The sequence below is a fragment of the Malaclemys terrapin genome, chromosome 10, assembly GCF_027887155.1.
Source record: "Malaclemys terrapin pileata isolate rMalTer1 chromosome 10, rMalTer1.hap1, whole genome shotgun sequence".
In the NCBI taxonomy this organism is placed as follows: domain Eukaryota; kingdom Metazoa; phylum Chordata; order Testudines; family Emydidae; genus Malaclemys; species Malaclemys terrapin.
Window position 1 is genome coordinate 75796882 of NC_071514.1, and position 17463 is coordinate 75814344.

At 54.9% G+C, this 17463-nt stretch overlaps 1 protein-coding gene across 1 annotated transcript in view; it reads left to right on the plus strand.

The window, feature by feature from the left end:
* The first annotated feature begins 4594 nt into the window (after positions 1 to 4594).
* Positions 4595 to 17463, plus strand: part of ELFN1 (extracellular leucine rich repeat and fibronectin type III domain containing 1) — a 180962-nt gene continuing 168093 nt past the window's right edge. The window contains exon 1 of the mRNA XM_054041126.1: positions 4595 to 4936. The gene's annotated coding sequence lies outside the window, so the exon portion shown is untranslated. The remainder of the gene's footprint in view (positions 4937 to 17463) is intronic.

Here is a 17463-nt window from a genome sequence, read left to right on the forward strand (position 1 = left end):
GAGAGCTGTGACAAATAGCTCTCTCATCGCTACTCCACCTCCACATAATCGGGTGAAACAGCAAATGTTTTATTAATCACCGTCTATTGGTTATTGCTTGCTAAATTGGGTTAGGACTTTTTAGAACCTGCTGTGTCAACAGTGTGTCTATTCTGCTGTTAAGGGGAAACTGTCAATCCAGCTTTTTCTGACCCCTGATATCTTCACTGTACCATCTCTTTCCTCCCCTCTGCAAGTGTAAATAGATCAGCCATCTGAACCAGACCGTATCTTTTACTTCTTCCTGTCTTTAATAATATTATCAATGTCTGATTTAGATCTTACTAAATATAGGGCTAGAGGCTGCCCAGTAGTCCGTTCCTGTTGGATTAATGCATTTGGAGCAGCTTATTCAGAAGTCCCTATTTCTTTTTCTTTCTTCATTTATCTCAGTTTGTCACTACGTTCTACCAACAGGCCCTGTTCTGTGCACCTGCCACCCTAGCAACACTTACCAATGATGTCCTTGTAAAATGTTTTCATTTATCTAGGGGAACACGGGGTGGGTTTTTCAAAAATGCCTATAGGGGTTGAAACATTGAAAGCCAATGGGAGCTAGGTACAAACCTGACCTTTTGAAAATTCCACCCCTAACAAACTGATCGTGTCCAGGGATAAATGAGGTGAATGTTAAACACCGACCGTGGCTGAAACTCCCCAGCCCACCTACTTCTTCAAATGGCTGGGAGAAAAGATGGGCCTTGCAGCCTGTTGATCTCCAGCATGGCAATAGAGTAATACCTGTGCTTACGGTCATCTCCCAGTGGCAGCCTCCCATGGGCTTTCACAGATCTCCCATTTGAGGGCCTGATCCTGCCTGCCCTTACTCACCTGTGTAGTCCCATAAGCATCCCTGGTGTATTATGCTACCCACTAATGCTGCTGGAAGGGAAGCTTCTGTACCAAACTAGGCTTTGATTAGCCGGCACTATATCACAGTGTGTGTGGTTGTGGGGTGGGGTGGGACCAAAAGAGGAAGATGTCAAAGAAAAAGTGCTCCATGGGGGAGTGCACATGGTACAGTGAAAACATTAGTTCACATAATACTGTATCCAGAGGTGGGATCTGACTAAAAGGAGGCCTGGATCCACAGACCTCTCTAAGAGCAGGTAAAGCAAGAGAGGCACAGGACAGTGCACTGAGCAGCAGCCTGGCTGGCTAAAACCGCACAGGTATCTGGGAACCTCCTGAGAACATAGAGTCCAGAATGCAGGGATCCACATCTCCATCTATGCTTTTCTGTTCCCCCTTCCCCGTGCAGACTAAAACCAGCCTTCTATCCCCCGGTGCGCACACGCAAACCTGGAACGCCTTGAAGACTGAGTCGTGAACTTGACTCAGAAAGGTTAGTGGGTGAACAGTGGCTTGTGCAGGCATCTTTTGATGGCCAGTCCAGGTGGAATCCCAATGGCAGCCATTATTAACAGGTTTCACTCTACTTCATTTAACTTTCCCCCAGTCCCTGACCAAGGCATTTATCAAATGCCTCAGAGATCTGTGGATCCAAGCAAAAGGCCAAAATTAGCTCATCTGCTTATCTTGCCTTGAAGAAAGGTTATGGGCAAGTTACTTAGGGGCTGGATCCGTTGCCCATTGGGTTGATTGGGGGGTTTCTATTGACTTAGCTGGGGAAAAGGAAGAACCCTGAACTCCTCTGGGCCTTGGTTTCTTCCCTCTGTAAAATGAGGCTAACAGATTAAAGGTGGGGCCCACCCCATCTGTAAAGTACTTTCAGGCCTCTGGCTGACCAGCATGATCCCATGGGTATGAGCTGAGTTCTACTCTTGCCTCTACCATTGACATGCCGTGAGACCTTAGGCAAGTCACTTCATCTCTGTCTCCCTCCCCCATACCCCAAAAAGGGGATAATTATAGCTGCCCAGCTCTGTAAAATGCTTGGAGCTGAAAAGGGGCACATAAAGGCAGGTCTGTACAATGCTCAGCCCAAAAGGCCCCTGGCCCTGCTGGTGCTGCGGCAATACAAACAGTAATGATTAATTCTATTCCTCTAGTAGTTTCAGTAACACATGAATTAGAGAGAAGAAACACCAAAGCCCAAAGATATCAAATATCAATACAAGGAACAGGCTTCCAATAGGACCAGAAGGTCAAGCCAGGGCCCCGGAGCAGAGAAGCCCTCTCAAGTAGAAAAGGGCAGGGTGCATCTTCCTGGACCAGTGGTTCTCAACCTGTGGCCTGCCGGCCACTTGTGGCCCAATCAGCACAGAGCTGCGGCCCATGTGACATCTTCAGGGCCAGACAGGTAGTATTGGCTGCAGCCCACATAACACGTATGGCCCCACAATGGTAAATAAGTTGAGAACCACTGGCTGGACAGACCCAGCCTTGCCCCTGTCCATCACCCCTCTGCTTTCCATACAATTTGCTTCCCTTTGTTTGGCTGCTGCCTTTAGAAGCCCGTGTTTTTAACTTGACTAAGTAGTAAGCCAGGTTGCCAGCTGTCATCGGGAGACCCGCCACCATCTCGCTTGTTCCCAGGCTGTCTCCCAGCTTTATTACATTTTGCCTCATTTCTTGGCTGTATTTTGATTATTATTATTATTGAGCCGAAAGAAATGAAGAGCCCAGCTCTTCACTATCTCGCCTATCTCTTTGCATCTCCCCCCGCCCCCCTTCCAGGGCTAATGCTGCAACATGCCTGACTCAAAGGCTTGTGTGGCAAATGAGTTGAGCGTTTTTGATGTGTGTGGAGGCCTCTGTGCGATAGAGACAAGTTCTCCAGCTCATTAATTTCCGGAAATGAGAGGAGTAATGGAGAGGAAAGCTGCTCTTGTACTCCTAGGAAAGCCAAGAGCTCCTGTCAATGAGGGATGCATTTTCTCGCAGCTAAAGGTGTATCCATTTATGTGGTTCTCGCAACTAGTAAGTCTCAATGAATGGGTCTGATCCGCGGCGGCGGGGTGGATTGTTCTTGGCTAATCCCGGTTTTATTTCGGCCATGGGTTATTAAAGAGGCCCTTCGTCACTTCATCACACCGAGAAGGGGAAGGGGCCCGGTGGCTTTGCATCGGAGGGGGGACAGAAAGAAGGGAGGGCTGGGAGAGGCCAAGAGCTTCATCAGCCGAGATCTGCCCCGAGCTGGAAAAGCTGTTCTCGGAGCCCAACACCTGTTGAAGCGCGTGGGACAGAAGCAGGCAGCATTTCCAGCAGGCAGTGAAAGGGGGGGGCAAGATTCCTCGGGGGGGGGGCTGCTCCAGCAGGTGCTGCAGCCAGAGCTGCTGGGGATTTCCTCTCCTGTGGTGAGACGGGCCTGATGGGATTTTGGGTTTAATAAGAAATTCCATCCTCACTGGTGTGTGTGTGGGGGTATGTGTTTACTCCCCCCCCTCCCACCCCAGGAGTTATTAGAGACACGGGGGCTGGGGATCAATCATCCTGTTATCCCAGCTGTTCCCTTTCCCAGCCGGACCATTGCGAGCCGCGCTCCGCTCCGACCCAGCGCGGGGACAAGTTACCCCCCTCCCCCGGGCTTGCTGTGGGCTACGCGGGTCCCGCCGGGCTTTGCAGCGGGCTGGGCAACATCCCTGCAGTGTCATTTGCTCCTCCGTGTGCGGCGAAACTTCCGCCCCCACGCTGGGGACTGGAGACATCCCCCCCGCCTGGGCTGGGCTGTGCCGGCCGGCCGCTCGTTTCCAAGGAGCGCTCTGCTAGCGGGACCCGGGATGGCGCTGGGACTCCGAAAAGGACAGGAGGGGCCGAGACACTGATACAGCCCAAGGCTCTGGCTCTGCGCCCGAAGACTTCCCTAGCCAAGGTTGCCCCTTCCCAACACCCAGCCCACCCTTGCCAGGCCAGATCCACCCCCGGCGCCGCGCCCCCGGCCAATCCCCAGCTGCGTAAAACTGGTGATCCCTTTCCTCTCGCTCCGGCTAATCCCCTTCTCTCCCGGACCATTAGCGAGCAGCTGCTTCAGCCTGGCACCTCTTCCAGCCTGCGCCTGCCGGAGGAGTGGGGGGGGGGTCGCTAATTCCTCCCGGGTCCCAGCCAGGGTCGGAACGGAAAGGAAACAGCAGCCCGAAAAAGTTACCCGGAAAGTTTGCCGGGAGCCCAGAGCCTGTGCTGCGGCTTGAGGACCGTGTCTGTGCCTCTCCCAAACCCGGCCCGGCCCGATGTTAATCTCCCTCCCTCCTAATGTGGGATTGGTACTAGAGCGAGCGAGCGAGAGGCAAGGTCAGGCCCCGTGAGGAATCCAAACCCAGCCTGCCAGCCAGCAGAGGCAGAGAAGTTTTGGGCAGGGGAGGGAGCCCCCGGCTGGGGACTGGGGGGGGGGAGGCTTTCCCCGTGGGGAGCTCTCCCCTCCCTTCTCGTTTACAGACAGCCTTGGCCAAACAATCTGATTAGAAGCTTTGATGCTTCAACTTCACCTAACGCTCCATTGGATCAACCCGCGCCTTGTGCTGAAGTTACACACCCCCTTCCCCCCCCCTCCTCCCCCGCCCCGCTCCCAGCCCCTCCCCCCCACTCGGACTCCTACATTAAACCTTTGATCACGCTCGGCAAGAATGTGCTACTACCTAAGCGCGGGGCATCGCCGCTGCCGGATGGCCCCTCTCCAGCCCCAGACCGCCTTGGAATAGATCGAATTAACCCCCCCAAACAGAGGAGCCTAGCGCTGTCAACCGAGGCTCGCCTGGCATGAATCCCGTTGCATTTCCTGGATCTTGGAGGTTCCTTGCTTGACGCAGTGAGGAGCTGCAGCCCGCTCTGTTCTCAGGCCGAGTCCAGCCCTGGGATTTGTCTCTTTGAAATTTGCCGTCTGGAGTGGGAGCTGCCGGCGCGGGGGTGTGTGGATCGTCCGGAAAACGTGTCCCCGCCGGGCGGAGATCAAGGACCATCCGGCCCGGCCGAGGGACCCCTCCCCCCATGTCACAGGCAGGTAGGTGAGCCGGGCTGGATGGGATTGCGAGGGAGGGGAGCGGGGCCAGCAGCCGACGCCGTGTCCCTGGCTTCCCTTCCCGTCCCTCCCCTGCCGCAGTACCGGGGCAGCGGGCGCTCGCTCGCTCGCTTTCCCCCGGCGGCTCCGGGGTCGGCTGGCGAAAGGGGCCGCTCCATACGGTGCGCCGGGAGCAGCCAGCCCCGGTGCCCGCCCACCCAACTCCGCGCTCCCTTTACAGCTCGCCCCCTTTCGTGGCCAGCGCTGCCTCCTTCCCCGCCCCATCCCGCGGCAGATGTTGCCGGAGATAAGCCCTGTCTCCCGGGGCTCTCCCAGGCGAACCCTCCGCCTGCCGAGTCTGCCTGAGCCGCTCCTGCGCCCTGGGAGAGGCGCCCAGCCGCCAGACTGGCCCCCTCCCGAGCTCGCCCCCTTTGCCGACAGGGACGCTGCGAACGCCCGGTGCAGCCCGCGAGTGGCCGCATCGACCCGCCCAACTTTCCGATGCCCGGCCCGGCTGGCGGGGCGAGCTGCGGGCTGAACTCGGCTTGCCCTCCGCTCGCTCCCCGCCTGAAGTCCCCGGGGCTCCGCGGCGTCCCTGGCGGCTACCTGCGTCCTGGCTCTGGAGCGAGCGGGCAGGTTTCAGCACCGGCGGACAGCGCCCAGCGCCCCTACCTCCGCGCGGAACCCCGGCGCCCTGGCAAAAGCCACGAGCCCAAGCCAGGGGCAGAGGGGATCGCCCCTCCCCCCCAGCAGCTAACAGGGCTCCCCAGTTCCGGAGGCTGTGGAGTATAAAGAACTGGGAAGCCGCTGCCTGCAGCCCTCCTCTTGCTCCCCCAGAGGCTGTCCCCGCTCCGCTTCGCTCCTAGCCGGAGTTAGGTTTCTCCCTAGCCTCGGTGAAGCTAATGGTTCCGCCTGCATCTCCCTGCACTTTAGTCAGCCTTAAAGTAGCTCCCGGAGGCCTCGCCCCTAGGAAGGTTAATGCAACTGTTGCCTTCAGCGAGGTCTGGTGATCCGGCGCTAAGTGCGATCCGGCGCCCAGTGCTGGGTGGGGAGGGGGGAAAGTTGTAGCCCTTTGGAGGCGGAAGCTCGCACGGCTTCGCGGGACTCACTCTCTGACGGCAGAGGAGGGAAGAGTTTTGCAACCCTCACTAAAGTGTGTGTGTGTGTGTACGCGCGTGAGTGTGTGCGCCTCTGTTGTGTGTACGCGCGTGAGTGTGTGCGCCTCTGTTGTGTGTGGGCGCGTGAGTGTGTGTGTGTGTGTGCGGACGCGCGCTTTAGGGGTGGGTGGATAATAGCGATATGCCCAAATGTTTCTTAACAGCCGATTGAAATCTTCCTGGCAGGTTAACTTGTGCTCAGATAAAGCTGTTTACTGATCGCTTTGGAATTTGTCGAAAATGACTAATGACCTGACGGTTACTATTCCTGAGAGAATGCAACTCAGCGCTTGTTAGTCCTGCAAATCAGGAGGGCTTTGCTTGGGTTTTAAAATTCGGCTTTCTCGGCGTGTGTGTGTGTGTTTTATCAATAGATTTCTTTAAATCACACGGTGCTAATTTGCTTCTGAGTTGGCGGCGCTCCGCTCTAGCTCCCCACATGTCCTCTTTAATATGAATTCTATTTTTGCAGCCAAAAACGTGCCACACATATAGTTTTAATTAAACGAACAAGCGGGGGGGGGGAGGGGAACTCTCTCGCAAATGTGGGCTTGGATTTTAATCACCTCTTATCCCCTGTCCAACAATATGTGACTCTAATTGAAATGAGGACTGCAGAGAGTTATAACCTTGTTAAAGGAAAAACGTTACTATTGAACCTAAATACTCCTCTCTTCTTGGCATCTCATCCTGTCCCCTAAAAGAGTCCCCTGGATTGGCTAAGGTTTAAAATAATAATAAAAGCCAGGCTGGACAGATGGACAGTCCATCTCTTTGATTGGTCCCCAGTGGGTTTTCTCCTCTATTAGATTCTGTTGTTTCGGGTTGTACAAGAGATTTCGTTGCTATCCGATGAATGCATTGCGGCTTTAATTATAATGACAGATGTTGCTGCAAAGTTCCATCTCCGTAACAGAATTAATGATAAACACCGAGGGCCGAGTAGCTTGCCAATCAGGGAGCCCATTGTTAAGCCGCAACCAGAGTTGCCAAATAATGTTCGTGATGCATTTGAATGATGCCAGGCCAATCCCCCCCTTAGCCCAGTGCCCAGAACCCACCTCAGCGTGAACTAGATCTTTAAACTGGGCCTTGACACACACACAAACACCCCGCTCAGGCTGGGCGCTAGGAGACTATTGGACAGGCGATGCACACGGATGGACCCTTGAAATCTCTTCCAGTCCATTTAAAATCTCGGTTGCTTTACAGCTTGATAGCCCCAGAGTTGCTGTACTTGATGCAATAAACGAGTCATGCCGGTCCCGCTCTTTATTTATTTAAAGCTTGTGTTTCCTTGTTGTGCGGTGAAGGCCGCTCGTCCCTGGTCGGCCTCGCTGATCTTGGGGGGATGGGGAGGAAGAGGCTGCCGTGCTGTTACTGTTACTCTCCTTCACACTCCGTTTCACTGGAATCACACCTCACTTCGGGGCTGCCTTCGGTTGAATAACGCCTCCCATCCTCGGCAAAAATAGAACCGGTTGACTCGTAGGTTGCTGTTTTCTTCCCCCTGGAAATGTCAGCTTCCCTGCGACCAGCTTGTCACCTGCTCCCGCGCGGAGCAGGGGAGCGACATCGATGCACGGATGCAAACCCAGCCCTTTCACGTAGGAATTCTCGCCCCAGCCCGCATCCACTTCATTCCAGCCCTGGACGGGGCTGTATCCCCCGCTGCTCCAGCTCCGGGGGCTGGGTCATTTCGCAGCGGATGGTGCAGATACGTTCCTTCTGGCCGCTCCGTGTCCCTCTTCTCCGGAAGGAATCGCTGGGAGAGCAGCATTTGCTGCTGTCCAGCGTCCTTGACTGGCTGCGCGAGTCGCTTACCCCTTCCCTGGCTTGTCAGGGCCTCCCTCGCCTTCTCCTTCCAGCCTGACTATCAGCCGGCCTCGCATTCGCCAAACTTTGCATTGCTCCATTTGCACTCCCACCAGGGGCAGAGTCCAACACCAGCGCTCCGGGCCTGTAACTTGCCCGGTTTGACTAAATAACCGGACTGCTCCTGTCTCCAGCGCTCACAGCTGCCCTGGGTCCGGCCAGGGGGCTCATTTAGGCGGGCCGAAGTGTTTGTTAGGTGCGCCCAGTTGAACTGGTGGGTCACACTGCGGGGACAAGTGCCAGGGACTCGGGAGTAGGAATCTTGGGGACTCGGGAGTTAATGATGAACTTCTCCAGTTCCCAAACGCAGCGTGCTGCGCGCTGATCCTCTCCGGCTCTGCTCCTACTCCAAGCTCTCAGGGAAGCTGCTACCACTGACCTTCCAAACTGCGCCACTGCTCCTTACCGCCTACTGTTAGCCTGGGCTTTCTCCCCCGGCCTACCACACACCCAAATCCACCTGCGAGAGACTCTCTCGCTTCCTAAAGTATTGCTCCGTGGCAGGGAGCTTTGGATTTGGAATGTCAAAGATGATCGAAGTATCAGGGGGTAGCCGTGTTAGTCTGTATCTACAAAAACAACAACTTGTTGTTTTTTAAAGATGATCCAGTCTGTTCTTTCTCATATAATGTGCGGGTTTTCAAATGGCCGGAGGTTTCCCTCTATTTCTCAGAGCCTTGGGCTCCCTCTCACAAATCAGCCTGACCCAAAGTTTTTAGCCTGTCAGTCGCGCCCAGTTTCCTAAAGACCTGAGCCCAAGGTCGGGCATACGGTGATGTCACAGAACACACCGACTTTTCTGTCGTGGTGATGTCACTCTGCTGTTGTAGCCACTTTCCTAGGAGGGCTAGACAGCATCCAAACTTGGATCCCCATCTCCTTCCATCGCCAGCTCTGCTTGGTATTTTGCTCCTGATTAAACTCTGTATCAATTACTCGCCCTCATCGAGTTCTAAACTGATCATTGCTGCATTAGCCACGCCGGCTCAATCTAGCTAGCTATCGCTTTTCCTAATACATATCTTCGAGTAGTCTGAGATCACCCAGCCCAGGGGTTCAGCTGTGTTACTCCCAGCTGGACGGCTTTCCGTCTCTTGATTTCCACTCATAAAAAGGTGCTTTTGTCAGGTTTTCAATTTCTGCTATCAACAGGCTCGCCCAGTGGGGGGAAGGTACAAACAGCAACTCAGAGGATAGTGACCTTTTAGCTCACTCTTCATTAGAGCACACTTTACTTGCCCTTTCTGTAATTACGGTCCTCAAGATTCCCCAGCAGACACCTTCCCTCTGCACCGGGATCAACCTCCTTCTGTTAGTTTGATGCGTTTCATTGCCAGTTTGCACTGTATTAAACATTTAAAAGTTTGCCGTGGTGAATAAAGAGATCATTAATATAAATTGATTCCAGGGTTTCAAAGGGGGTGCCACCGTATATATAAATGACATCTATTAAGGGAGCCGTAGAGTGAGCAGTCGGTGCCTGGCGAGGTGAATTTCGAATTATTTCAGAATGTTCCCAAATTAATGGGTTGTCGCTCTGAAGTCTCCGGCAGCGCCAAAACCCAGACGCTGTGAAAGGGGGTGGGGGAAATCAAGACGCCTTGAAGGGATTGCAGGCGGCAGTCTTGTTCCTCAGCTCACCTTACATTTACTGTATAAATAATTAGGCCGCATTTTTACCTCGCTCCCACAATCTTAGGAGGAAGCGGCATGCCCAGGATCGAACCGGGGTGCGTAGCGGAGGCTGCTGCGTCTGGCTAGGTCTGCAGGGAAAGCGGAGTCCAGCTGACCCCCCTCTGCCCCCAGTCACACCCAGAGAACAGCGTTCGGTCCAATACTTGGGGCGCGGCGCTGGGAGAAGGACCGGTATCAGGAAGCGAGGGGAAGGAAAGAAAAGGGAATATTAGTCGAACGGGCCTGCCGCGTTGGCTTGTCTTAAAATCTTTATAGCCGCATCTCGTGGATTTCCAAAGGCAGGGACTGCAGCCAAGAAGCGTCACATAAACGAGGTGACAAGGCAGTGAGTATCCGACAGGACACAACACTGTCCAGACTTCTCAGGGAAAGGCCAAAGGCCGGGAATCAGGGAGCCACGTGGAAACGGACAGGGGTACCCGCTAGATAGACACTTTACAGCGTTGTCTCTCCCACACTGTACTGGCCGCATGTCCCTGTCCCCTCCTTCCCCCTCCACACCCACTCTCTCTCGCGCACACCCCCCCCAGCTCTGTTGAACCTGGAAATGATCTTGCTTGGACCCTTTACTCTCTGACCGGCCGCTCAAAGCCCTGCAAGAAACTCTGGTGGCGGGCACTGAGCGCTGTGTAAGTAGGGGACCAGGGTAACCTGCTCTGCCTTTGCGCCCGGAACAGGGATGAGGGGTGTGAACGCATCGCTGTGCCTGTGCAGATCTGGGGTAGGATGCCTAATGATTGTTGCCCCCTTTCCCCCCCCCCCCGGTTGCAGGGCTTTTCTTCTGGGGGCTCTTCTTCCTCCGGCTCGCCCTCTCTCCCCCATGCATAAGGATTTATCTCCATTCGCGGTCTCTGGGATTGAGTCAGCTCCTTTGTATGCCGCTTGAATTGGCCAGCTGCTTTGTAGAGAGAGGCTGAGATCGTGCTATGGGTACAGAGAAAGAGAAAAATCAAAGCCTGGGATGAAAACGGGACAGGAAGCATGAGCTCGGGGAGGAAAACAAAGAGTAAAAAGCGAGGGAAGAAGAGTTCTCTGGGGAGCTGGCTGGCGAGCCGGCCAGATGGCTCCCGGCGCAGAGAGAGGGGCTGCAAAGGAGGGTGTCCCTCCCTAGCCCCGGGGCAGACTGACAGACCCACTGGCCCTGGAAAGGCGAGTGCCACTGACTCACAGGGGCGGCCCCTTCTCCATGGCCAGCGCTAGGGGCTCCCGGGGGGGGTCGGGGCTGTGCGGAGCTGTATTCACAGCCCCCGAGGTGTGCTCATCAGGGGGGTGGTTGGGAACCGCTGGGGGAAGGCAGAGGCAAATCCGGGTTAGGGCGACCGCGGTGATGGGCGCGGTATGAAGAAACGAGAGAGATGGACAGCGAAGGATGAGACCAGGACAGGGGCTTATCAGCTGGGGAGAGAATCTGCTCCAGAGCAGGTTCTTGTGCTGCAGAGACACTCCCCATCCTTGACAGGTCACCGCCGGCTAATGCCCCCCGGGGTAGCCTCCATACCCAGCATCCCGGTCTCTGCTGACCTCCCCTCCCCCATTTCCTCTCCGGGGGGATTCCGGGGGGGGGGCTAATCCTTGCTCCCTGGCCGGTGTGTCCCCCCCTCTCCGGCGCGGGGCTGTGAGCGCGCTCTTCATTCTAATGAGAAAGTCGCTCCGAATGGGCGAGGCCTCATTCGCTCTGCCTCCGAGAGGCAGGGACCGGCCGAGGGCCCGATGGGAACGCAATGAATGAATGAATCTCCATAAAGAGCCCCGAGCGGGAGTTAGAGAGCGGAGGAGGCAGAGCGGGCAGCAAACCTGGGCTGGCGGGGAGCGCAGGTAAGGAGACGGCTTCGGGGCGGGTAACTCCTGCTGCCAGCGCAGGTCCACTCCCGTTGCACCCCGGGGCAGCTCCTCGCACACACCCGGGGGGAAGGGAGGCGAAGGCAACAGGTGCGTGGGTGTCCCCGGGGCTGTTGGTGGATATTGGCCAGACCCCGGGGGCTCGCCGCAGGTTTGCATTGCTCCCAACAGGAGCTGCTGGGCTCTGTGCAAAGCCAGGCCCTGTGGAGGTGGTGGTGTGCCTCCTTCAAAATGTGGAATTGCAAAAACTTCCCAGGAAGTTTCTCCACTGGCTCGCTCCCTTCTCCCTGCCGCCTTCCGTTCCCCCGTGGCCTTTCCGGGGGACTTTGTTTAAGCTAGAAAGACAGAGCAGGGGGAGACGAAGTGGACGAGCAAGGAGGCTAGTGGCTTTAACTCTGAGGGCGGAACAATCTCTTTCTACCCGTCCGGCATGGAAGTGGCTTTGCAGGGGGTGAGCTCCAGGGTGCACGGGGTGCGTCTGTGTCTAGAGCCATCGTTATTTGAGTGCTATGTGCCGGGCACGGACAGAGCCTGTCTCAGCGGCGTCACCTTTCAGGCACTCGGGTAGTGCCGGCAGGGCAGGAAGTCTCCCCTTGCCTGGCAGGGCAAAGCCCCGCGGGGGAGACACCCAGCCAGGGAGCAGGGCTCTCTCTGGAGGAGGAAGCGCGGGGCTGTCCTCGCTCACACAGGTAGTTCCCACAGGGGTGCAAGTCCCTGGACTTGCTTGGGAGCGGAGGCTGCTTTCGCCAGCGGCGCTCAGATCTGGGGGACTCTCTTCCCTCCTTCCGACACGTGAGCGGGGCCCCACGGTGGATTCTCAGTAATAATCCAGGGGGGGTTATGGGGAGCAGGCTTCCCGGCGCTGTATTCGCGTGTTTGCTGATGTTTGCACCCTTTGCGACACAAAGGCGAAGGGACAAGTCGCTGGAGCTTTCGCTCGAAGCCATAAGCAGGCGGCTCATTCCCTTCTGAAGGGGAAACCATTTGTACTGATCTGAAATGCGAAATCTCATTACCATGCGAAATCGAAGAAAACAGCCCCGAAGGCTCCCCAAAGGCATTGATCTGCGCTTGTAACTCGCTGCATCTTCATTACACGCCAGGGCGCAGATTTGTGGTTCCCTGGGCTCGCCACTCAAAGGCTGGGAGAGCGGGAGGAAAGGCGCTTATTCCTCGCCTGGCTGCAGGCCGGCGTTTGGGAGCAGGGCCCCCGGCTGTCTCCTCTCTGACGGCGCTAATCTGTAGGGCTAGGGGGCTGGGATCGCTGGGCGGCCAGGAAGCAGAAAGAGGAAGTTGCTCCGGCCAGACACCTGCTGGGTTCCGGACCCTGCAGGGACTTAGCGAGCCGGCCGCTTCTTGCACAGCGAAGATTGGTGGCTGAGGGGACGGGGGGGATCCCATGGCCAGGCCGCAGATGCCAGGCGGATCTGGCTAGCGGGGTGGAAAGGGAGCTCTCCCTAACCCCAGGCGGATGATACCTTCTTTGGGAGGCCCGTGCTCGGCCTTGGCGAGACAGCAGTGCCCCCTGGCCCGCAGCTCCGGGCCCCGGCTTTGCAATTTCTCCCCCGACGGCTCCCTCCAGCTTCCAGCTCGCCCCTGCCATCTGCGGAGTGGGGCAAGAGCCCTGTGCAGCCGCACTGTATTGTTACCCCGCCAGCCCCCCGTTGGCAGCCACGTCTCCCCAAGGTTACGGCAGGAAAAGGAGTGTGTAGGGGGTCAGCTATGGACCAGTGTGATTTTGCCAGTCCCCGTTTGCAGCCTGGGCTGTGAGCACCGCGCGGGGACTGGGCAGAGCTGGCGCCTTGCGAGCCGCCTGTTGTACCCGGGAAGAACTCATGGAGCCGGGGAAGGTTGTAACGCAGCCCGGTCCTGAGAGGCAAAGGCGCTGCCTGCGGCGGCTTTCCCCGCCTCCCCCGGGCTCCCTCTCTGTCTCTCTCCTTCTCTGCAGCCAGTGGTGCTCGCAGCAGTGTTTGGTTTGCACTTCCTGCCTTCTGTAGCCACAGACACACTCACCGACTGTCTCACGCTCAGACATACAGTCACACTGACACACACACCTGGACTCTCTCATACACACACACACTGGGACACTGACACACACACCTGGACTCTCTCTCACACACACACTGTGACACAGACATGCACACCTGGACTCTCTCATACACACACACTGTGACACTGACACACACACCTGGACTCTCTCTCACACACACACTGTGACACAGACATGCACACCTGGACTCTCTCTCAGACACACACCATGACACTGACACCTCCTGACTCTCTCTCTCACACACACCAGGACACTGACACACATACTCCGAAGAAGTGAGGTTTTTACCCACGAAAGCTTATGCCCAAATAAACCTGTTAGTCTTTAAGGTGCCACCAGACTCCTTGTTGTTTTTGTAGATACAGACTAACACGGCTACCCCCTGATACTTGACACACACACTGTGACACAGACATGCACACCTGGACTCTCTCTCACACACACACACATCGTGACACTGACACACACACCTGGACTCTCTCACACACACACTGTGACACGGACATGCACACCTGGACTCTCTCATACACACACTGTGATACTGACACGCACACCTGGACTCTCACACACACACTGTGACACGGACATGAACACCTGGACTCTCTCTCTCACACACACACACACAGTGACACTAACACACACACCTGGACTCTCTCTCACACACACTGTGACAATGACACACACACCTGGACTCTCTCACACCCACACCCACACACCCACTGTGACACTGACACACACACCTGGACTCTCTCTCTCACACACACACAGACACACTGTAACACTGATAGGCACACCTGAACTCTCTCTCTCACACAGCCACTGTGACACTGACACGCACACCTGGACTCTCTCACACACGCCCACTGTGACGCACACCTGGGTTCTCTCTCTCTCACACATACACACTGTGACACTGACACACACACCTGGGCTCTCTCTCACCCACACACTGTGCCACTGACACACACCGATTCTCTCACAATCCAACACAACGTGACATTGGTAAACACACCCGGACTCTCAAACTCCAGCACGCCTTGACACTGACACACCCACACTGTGACACTAACACCCCCCCTACTCTCTCACACTCCAAAACAACATGACACTGGCATGCACAACCCGACTGTCTCACACTCAAACACCCTGTGACACTGAAATACACACTCCTACCCCTTTGTGTAACCACGGAGCCTTTTAAAGTAACATGAACACAGACTAAGGGGATTTGCGCGAGAAGGGGTCACCTTCCCAACCCCTCCGAGGCCCCAGGGATGAACTCAGTCCTGGGCACTCCAGCTGCTATTTCTCCAGCCAAAGCCCCGGGCTGAGGCTGTGGCAATCAATGTGCAGGAGCTCAGTGAGCACCGCTGCTTGCTGGTGAGAAGCTTCCTGCCCTTCCCTCAATGAGGTGCCCGAGAAGGGCTTGCTAGTGCTCTTCTGATTGGCTTCATTCTCCACTCAGAGCAGTCACTGCATTGGGATTTGATTTTTTCCACCTTCGAGTCCCAGACAGATTAGATTATGGATTTGGCTGATTTCATGCAACTGGGGAGGGAGGAGTCAGAGAGAGAGAGAACAGGATCCCATGGAGGGGAGAGAAATCGTATCTAGATAAGAGCTTGTTCTTTATGTCTGCTTAACGCAATCCTGTTTGATCATCAGGCAGCACAAGATCTAACGCCTCACCAGGAAGGATTAACTAGGAAAGGTCAGATTTCGTGCTCATTTGATGTGTGAGGAGTATTATTCTGAATGTTGGGGATTATTTATTTGTTCCCTAGTCCAAGCAGAAACAAGCAAACAAACAAAAGCCCTCTGGTCACAGCTCCAAAGATTTGTATAATCTAAATCTGGATGTGATGCCGCAGTGTGGGGAGGGTAACAAAGCAACATCAATAAAGTCTTGTCTGTCCCTGGGCTGTAGGGTTTGGTGACCAGCAATCCATGCAGCTGCATCAGTGCAAACTCCTGTGGGAGTCTCTTTTTAAATCTCTCTGCTCCACCAGCACTAGCCTTTGCTGGACACCAGCTACTGAATTGAGGCTAATCCCAAGGACGGACAAGGCCTGGAATTATACGGTTACCAGCAAAAGCTAGTCAGTGCATAACAGGCTGGAACAAAGAGACTTAAAATATTAAATATACTAGAAATGTCTTAGCAGAGCCATTTTTGGTAGGGGTCCTGGCATTGAAATGAGAGGATAATGGTCTGATGTGTCGGCTCAGGACAGCTGCTCCATGTGGAGCGAAGGGAAGGAAATCCCATTGATTGGGCCTGTGTGAAAAGCAGACAAATAGGGTGACCTGGGTAGCATCCCTAGTGGAATATAGAGAATGAGTGGACTATGCAATCAGAAATAAACTCAGAGAAGCGGGGAGAGGCAGGGGTAGGTAGGGCTTTGAGGTCAAGGACAAGGAAGTTGAATTTGCAATGGAGAAGGAGAAGCCAGTGTAGGGATTCAAAGGTGTGTGTATGTGACATGGAGGGGCCAGGTACATCATCCTGGTGACTGCATACTGTACAGACTGGAAGGGGGAAGGAGAGGAAATTCCTGTGATCAAGACAGGAAATGAGAGTTTTAGCTATCTGAACAGAAAGAAGAGGTTTTGATGGAAGAAGCGGCAGGACTGGGACACCACCCCATGGGAAGGGTGAACTAGAGGAGGAGTCTGAGCTGGCCACAGGGTTAAGAACCTGAGTGACAGGGATAGCGGAGGTGTGATCAACAGCGACAGAGCACAAAGTGGGTGGTCGGAAGGGGAAAAACTGGGAGTTCAGGGTTTGTCTACATCAAGTGTGAGCTGATGGTGAAACTCCCAGAAGGAGATGTCAATGGAAGAATGAAAGAGAGAGGTAGGCTTGGGAGTCATCTGCTTTGGGATGGCCAATAGATATGTGTGTGAACAGAGAGCTCACCCAGGGAAAGGGTGGTGAGGGGGAAGAGAAATCTAAGAGCAGATTGCCACTGAAAGCAGCAGCAGGAGGAGGACGAGGAGGATGACCCACCAAAAAGACAGTGAAGGAGGATGGAGGAAAGGTAGGGGAGAGACAGAGGAGCAGAGCTGTGGGAAACTAAGGCAGGGCGAGAGGTTGAGCATGACCAACAGTGTTAACAACAGCTAGGAATCAAGGAGAATGACGGCGCACTGACCCTGAGACTTAGCCAGGAAGAGAGCATTACACATCTTGGTGTGAGCAGTTTCAGAGGAGTGGAGGGGATGGAGTAGAGGGGGAGGATGGGTGCTCATTTGGTGAGTGTGGAAGTGAATGTGTGTACAGCACCTAGCACAATGGAGTCCCGCTCCATGACTGGGGCTCCATGCTACTGTAACACAAATAAACGGGAAGAAAGGAAGTGGATGGTAGCTGGAGAGGCAGGTGAGGGACCAAGGGTTAGCTTTTTGAGGTTGGAGATACTGGAATATGCATGGTATGGGGTGGGGAAGAAGCCAGAAGGGAATGAGAGGTTAAGTGGGGCAAGGAGATCAGGAGAAAACGGGCAGGCGAAGGAGCTGGAGGTAGAATATCCATCTCAATCTGCATATAAAAAAATCTACCAAATCAGCTGGAGGTTCTCAATCTGCCATTTCAGTTTAGCCTGGTTAAGACAGCACCTTCTGTAATACCCTTCTGGCATGATCCCCAACATGGGAGTTAAATGTAACATTCAAGAGGATACAGCAGCCTGAAAAAATATTCTGAAAGCCCTTTGTGGAAATGAAATCACTCACGGCGAACTGCATTTGTCAGAATAGCTCCTCACTTCGACACGGCTGAATGGTATCTCTAGCTTTGGATAGCATCAGGGAAGAACTGAAGACAGAGGTGTAAAAAGAGATGGAGAATCTGCGATACTGGTGACCAAGGGAAGAGAAGTTGTCTTGGCGTAGACCAGAATGACTCTCTT